The sequence below is a fragment of the Lampris incognitus genome, chromosome 12 (genome assembly GCF_029633865.1).
Source record: "Lampris incognitus isolate fLamInc1 chromosome 12, fLamInc1.hap2, whole genome shotgun sequence".
In the NCBI taxonomy this organism is placed as follows: Eukaryota; Metazoa; Chordata; class Actinopteri; order Lampriformes; family Lampridae; genus Lampris; species Lampris incognitus.
In genome coordinates this window covers 54,078,674-54,084,673 of record NC_079222.1, presented here as the reverse complement: position 1 = coordinate 54,084,673, position 6,000 = coordinate 54,078,674, and the positions used below count along the sequence as shown (strand labels likewise).

General features: G+C 43.9%; 1 long non-coding RNA gene across 1 annotated transcript in view; it reads left to right on the top strand.

The window, feature by feature from the left end:
* The first annotated feature begins 235 nt into the window (after window positions 1–235).
* LOC130121818 (uncharacterized) overlaps window positions 236–6,000 on the top strand; it is a 28,673-nt gene continuing 22,908 nt past the window's right edge. The window contains exons 1-2 of the long non-coding RNA XR_008811098.1: window positions 236–296; window positions 1,955–2,084. This is a non-coding gene — a long non-coding RNA (uncharacterized LOC130121818). The remainder of the gene's footprint in view (window positions 297–1,954; window positions 2,085–6,000) is intronic.

The window sequence follows — 6,000 nt, the reverse complement described above, 5'->3', positions numbered from 1 at the left end:
TCCGAATCCGTAGAGCGAGGGGTTGTCCGAGGAAGTCTGGGTCCGAGATCCAGGAAGTCGAGTCCGAAGAGAGGGGTCCAGGGAGCGAGACGTGGAGGGAGATCGCTGGAGAGGTCCGGGGAAAACGTGATGGTCGCTGGGGACGAGGAGCGAGGGAGATGCGTGGAGCCGTGGAAGTCGCGGAGGGAGGGTCTTGAGGGAAACAAAAACAGCGAGACGAAACACACAAAAAAAGGAACACAGAAGTTAGACGCTGAGGAACAAAACAACAGCGTGGGAATAAGCACGAGAAAAGGGTAAGCAGGAAATCACTGGAATAGGCTTGTCAGAGCTTTACCGCAGGGTTCAGTACGTCGAAGCACAGACAGGTATTCTGGTGGACTTTCTGTAGAGGGCTGCCTGATTGCCGCAGGTGTGCCTGATAGATGATGGCAAACACCTGGTGCAGCGCAGCGCTCATCTCCTCAGAGCGCGAACCGAGCGCTCGGATGTTTCCGGCACATCCGAGCTGGGGGAGTGGCTTGAACGTGCCGGGGAGGCAGCCCGGGGCAGTGTAACCACAACAATACCTTTTATATGTCCTATACCTTCTAGATGTCCTATACCTTCCATATGTCCTATACCTTTTATGTATCCTATACCTTTTATATGTCCTATACCTTTCATATATCCTATACCTTTTATATGTCATATGTATACATTTTATATGTCATATAATGGATGCAAACCTAGCCATTGAGGATGCACAAGCCAGTACATTCTTAGTGCCGGTCCCAACACCGGGGGGGGGGGGTGTTGCGTCAGGAAAGGCATCCGGCGTAAAATCTTTGCCAAATCCAAAATCAAATATGTGGATCATAAGTAAGATTTCCATATCAGATCGGTCGAGGCCCGGGTTACCAACGACTGCCACCCGTACTGTTAACCAGCCGGGTGCCAGTGGAAAAACTATGCTACTGTTGGGTGAAGGAGAGGGGGGAGGCATGTCCAGAGGCAGCTAGAGAGAAGGAAGGGTAGGAGTGTGGAGGTGAGAGTCGGAACTTTGAATGTTGGCACTATGACTGGTAAAGGGAGAGAGCTGGCTGATATGATGGAGAGAAGAAAGATAGGCATACTGTGTGTGCAAGACACCAGGTGGAAGGGGAGTAAGGCCAGGAGTATCGGAGGTGGGTTCAAACTCTTCTACCATGTTATGGCTGTGAGGAGAAATGGGGTAGGGGTAATTCTGAAGGAAGAGTATGTCAAGAGTGTGCTGGAGGTGAAGAGAGTGTCAGACAGAGTGATGAGTATGAAGCTGGAAGTCGAAGGTGTGATGATGAATGTATCAGCACATATGACCCAAAAGTTGGGTGTGAGATGGAAGAGAAAGAAAAATTCTGGAGTGAGTTGGATGACGTGGTGGAGAGGGTACCCAAGGCGGAGACAGTGGTGATTGGAGCGGACTTCAATGGACATGTTGGTGAAGGGAACAGAGGTGATGAGGAGGTGATGGGTAGGTATGGTGTCAAGGAGAGGAATGTGGAAGGACAGATGTTGGTGGATTTTGCGAAAAGGATGGAAATGGCTGTGGTGAATACATATTTCAAGAAGAGGGAGGAACACAGGGTGACATACAAGAGTGGAGGAAAGTGCACACAGGTGGACTACATCTTATGTAGAAGGCGCGATCTGAAAGGTGGTGGCAGGGGAGAATGTAGCTAGCTTTTTTTTGTCCTTTGTATTCTCTTTTTATAGTACCTGTCTTTTAATTGTATTACTTTTTAATTACCAATTCAAAGTACATTTTATGTACTTCGTACTCTTTATATTTCATATATGATTGTTCCTATTTGTTTTTATTTACCCTCTATTAATTATATTTCATATGGTTGTTCCTTTTCTGTTTTTATTTGTGTAAAGCACATTGAATTGCCCTGTGTACGAAATGTGCTATATAAATAGATTTGCTTGCTAGGCAGCATCGGATGGTGGTCTGCAGCAGGTTGACTTTGGAGACCAAGAAGAGGAAGCGAGTGAAGGCAGAGCCGACACTTAAATGGTGGAAGTTGAAGAAGGAAGACTGTTGTGTGGAGTTCAGGGAGGAGGTAAGACAGGCACTGAGTGGTAGTGAAGAGTTGTTGGATGGCTGGACAACCACTGCAGAAATAGTGAGGGAGACAGCTAGGAAGGTGCTTGGTGTGTCCGCAGGACAGAGGAAGGAAGACAAGGAGACTTGGTGGTGGAATGAGGAAGTATAGCAAAGTATACAAAGGAAGAGGTTGGCAAAGAAGTGGGATAGTCAGAGAGATGAAGAAAGTAGACAGGAGTAGAAGGAGATGCAGCGTAAAGCGAAGAGAGAGGTGGCAAAGGCAAAGGAAAATGCGTATGGTGAGTTGTATGACAGGTTACACAGTAAGGAAGGAGAAAAGGACTTGTACTGATTGGCTAGACAGAGGGACCGAGCTGGGAAGGATGTGCAGCAGGTTAGGGTGATCAAGGATAGAGATGGAAATGTGCTGCCAAGCGAGGAGAGTGTGTTGAGAAGATGGAAGGAGTACTTTGGGGGGGCTAATGAATGAAGAAAATGAGAGAGAGGAGGTTGGATGATGTGGGGATAGTGAATCAGGAAGTGCAGTGGATTAGCAGGGAGGAATTGAGGGCAGCTATGAAGAGGATGAAGAGTGGAAAGGCAGTTGGTCCTGATGACATACCTGTGGAGGCATGGAGATGTTTAGGAGAGATGGCAGTGGGGTTTTTAACTAGATTGTTTAACACAATCTTGGAAAGTGAGAGGATGCCTGAGGAGTGGAGAAGAAGCATACTGGTACCGATTTTCAAGAACAAGGGTGATGTGCAGAACTGTAGCAACTACAGAAGTATAAAGTTGATCAGCCACAGCATGAAGATATGAGAACGAGTAATAGAAGCTAGGTTAAGAGGAAAGGTGATGATTAGCGAGCAGCAGTATGGTTTCATGCCACGAAAGAGCACTACAGATGTGATGTTTGCTTTGAGAATGTTGATTGAGAAGTATAGAGAAGGCCAGGAGGAGTTACATTGTGTCTTTGTAGATTTAGAGAAAGCATACGACAGGGTGCCAAGAGAGGAGGAGTGGTATTGTATGAGGAAGTTGGGAGTTGCAGAAAGTATGTAGGAGTGGTGCAGGATATGTATGAGGGCAGTGTGACAATGGTGAGGTGTGCGGTTGGAATGACAGATGGGTTCAAGGTGGAGGTGGGATTACATCAAGGATCAGCTCTGAGCTCTTTCTTGTTTGCAGTGGTGATGGACAGGTTGACAGATGAGATCAGGCAGGAGTCTCCGGGGACTATGATTTTTGCGAATGACATTGTGATCTTTAGCGAGAGTAGGGTGCAGGTTGAGGAGAGCCTGGAGAGATGGAGGTATGCACTGGAGAGAAGAGGAATGAAAGTCAGTAGGAGCAAGACGGAATACCTATGCGTGAATGAGAGGGAGGACAGCAGAATGGTGAGGATGCATGGAGTAGAGGTGACAAAGGCATATGAGTTTAAAAACTTGGGGTCAACTGTCCAAAGTAACGGGGAGTGCAGAAGAGAGGTGAAGAAGAGAGTGCAGGCAGGGTGGAGTGGGTGTAGAAGAGTGTCAGGAGTGATTTGCGACAGAAGGGTACCAGCAAGAGTTAAAGGAAAGGTTTACAAGATGGTTGAGAGACCAGCTATGTTACGTGGTTTGGAGACAGTGGCGCTAATGAAGACTGATGAAAAGACAGGAGGTGGAGCTGGAGGTGGCAGAGTTGAAGTTGCTAAGATTTTCATTGGGCGTGATGAAGAAGGACAGGATTAGGAACCAGTATATTAGAGGGACAGCTCAGGTTGGACAGTTTGAAGACAACGCAAGAGAGGCAAGATTGAGATGGTTTGGACATGTGTGGAGGAGAGATACTGGGTATATTGGCAGAAGGATGCTGAACATGGAGCTGCCAGGGAAGAGGAAAAGAGGAAGGCCAAAGAGGAGGTTTATCTAGTGGTGAGGGAGGACATGCAGGTGGCTGATGTGACAGAGGAAGATGCAGAGGACAGGAAGAGATGGAGACAGATGATCCAATGTGGTCGTAGTAGTAGTAGTAGTAGACTTTTTATATATCATATACCTTCTGACCTAACACCTGCATATCAAGTGAATCAGAAGACACCAATACAAAGATCATTATGACAGAAAGCTGACTCAGTTCACCTGAACACGATGTTTATTAAGAAAAATGTTTCATCACTCATGTAGGTGACCTCTTCAGTGTCAGCTGACTGCAGGTATCTCCACCCTCACTTAGATGAGTGATGAAACGTTCCTTTCTTAATAAACACTGTGTCCAGATCAACTGAGTCACCTTTCTGTGACATTTCCCTATCTGGACTATTGAGTATCAAGACACGGATCATTCTGGTTCACCCCAGAGGCGACAACCCAGATTGTAATGTCAAATTTGGCACCTTAAGTCATGGACTGTATTTTGCCCTTGAGACGAAGAAAAGTACAATATTTTAGATTGAAAAAACAAAAAATTAGGATTATTTTGAATACTCAAGAAATTAGTGAAATATGCATTCTTAATATTAATCCTAAAATATTAAACAATCTTTTTGAGTCTTGAGTTTAAAATAATTGAATTGATAAAGGTAATGAATATTTCCTGCCTTGTTATATACAACGCAGATTGTGTGAATGTCTACGGACATATTCGAATTTCTAAAATAAGACCCCCAACTCATTAAACATCTGTATTTATATTTTCTCCACACGTGAAGCGGCAACCAGAGACGTGCTGGTCCTGGAAAGACCCCTTACAACTTCTCACAGCGTTCTGAAGCAATTACACATCTTTTGGCTTTCACCAAGTTTTTCCCCAAGATGTCTTACAAAGTAGTAAAGATCAGCTGTTATAAAGACCAGCTGTTGTAAAGACCAGTTGTTATGAAGACCAGCTGTTATAAAGACTAGCTTTTATGAAGACCAGCCGTTATAAAGACCAGTAGTTATAAAGACCAGCTGTTATAAAGACCAGTTGTTATAAAGATCAGCCGTTATAAAGACCAGCTGTTATGAAGACCGGTTGTTATAAAGACCAGCCGTTATAAAGACCAGTAGTCAGTAGTTATAAAGACCAGTTGTTATAAAGACCAACCGTTATAAAGACCAGTTGTTATAAAGACTAGCTGTTATAAAGACCAGTTGTTATAAAGACCAGCTGTTATGAAGACCAGCTGTTATAAAGACCAGCTGTTATAAAGACCAGTTGCTATAAAGACCAGCTGTTATAAAGACCAGTTGTTATAAAGACCAACCGTTATAAAGACCAGTTGTTATAAAGACTAGCTGTTATAAAGACCAGTTGTTATAAAGATCAGCTGTTATGAAGACCAGCTGTTATAAAGACCAGCTGTTATAAAGACCAGTTGCTATAAAGACCAGCTATTATAAAGACCAGTTGTTATAAAGACAAGCTGTTATGAAGATCAGTTGATATAAAGACCAGCTGTTATAAAGACCAGCTGTTATGAAGACCAGTTGTTATTAAGACCAGCTGTTATAAAGACCAGCTATTATTAAGACCAGCCATTATAAAGACCAGATGTTATGAAGACAAGCTGTTATGAAGATAAAGACCAGCTGTTATAAAGACCAGTTGTTATAAAGACCAGCTGTTATGAAGACCAGCTGTTATAAATAACAGCTGTTCTAAAGACCAACCGTTATAAAGACCAGTTGTTATAAAGACCAGCCATTATAAAGACCAGTTGTTATAAACACCAGCTGTTATAAAGACCAGCTGTTATAAAGACCAACCGTTATAAAGACCAGTTGTTATAAAGACCAGCTGTTATAAAGACCAGTTGTCAGGAGATGGATCCACTAGCGTCACAGCCACAACATTCTAGTTGTTTGTTGTTTTTCAGTTACACCAGCAGACCCTGAACCCTGGCAGAAGAACTGGTAACAAAAAACCATAGCCAAAGGCATCTATTATGTTTCTTTCTTAGGACA